The sequence below is a fragment of the Aptenodytes forsteri genome, unplaced genomic scaffold (assembly GCF_000699145.1).
Source record: "Aptenodytes forsteri isolate BGI_AS27 unplaced genomic scaffold, ASM69914v1 Scaffold596, whole genome shotgun sequence".
In the NCBI taxonomy this organism is placed as follows: Eukaryota; Metazoa; Chordata; class Aves; order Sphenisciformes; family Spheniscidae; genus Aptenodytes; species Aptenodytes forsteri.
This window is the reverse complement of record NW_008795375.1, coordinates 74,162-74,743: the sequence shown is the minus strand read 5'-3', so window position 1 is coordinate 74,743 and position 582 is coordinate 74,162.

The following is a 582-nucleotide window of genomic DNA, read 5'->3' as shown; positions in this document are numbered from 1 at the left end:
GCTCGGGGCCATGGTCACCTCCCGGCTGCCAGGGACAGCGTCCCTCCTCCCGTCCCTCTCGGCAGGACACACCGCAGGACCTCCATGTGCTCCCCATAGTGCCGGCAGACATGGCCGTGCCGGGCTGGGGCCGCCCCCGGGCGCAGGAGGAGGGGACGGGCACCCCGGGATCGCCGCGCCCTGGCCCTGCACCCACCCCGGCCGAGCCCCTCCTGTGGCACCCAGCTGCTGCCCCTGGACGAGCATCCCATTTGCCGGGCGCCACGGCCCCCGACCGGACCCTGTCTGCCCGCCGGCATCCCCCACTGTCCCCAAGCCCCGCGGGCAGAGCACAACACAGGGGTGGCTCCCAGGGCCGCTTGCCTGGCTCGCCTCAACCCCATCACCCCGAATCTGGAGGGGCCCTGGCACCGCGCTGAGCCCGGGGTGCGGGTCCCAGGGCTGGACCGTGTCCCAGCCCGCTCGCTGGGGTCCTCCCAGTAGCCACCAGCTCCCGCGTACCGGAGCTGGTGGGGTCACTGGTACGGAGAACTGGGGGTGACCCACCCCCGGCTGGCACCCACCGCCGGGCCACTGGCTTGT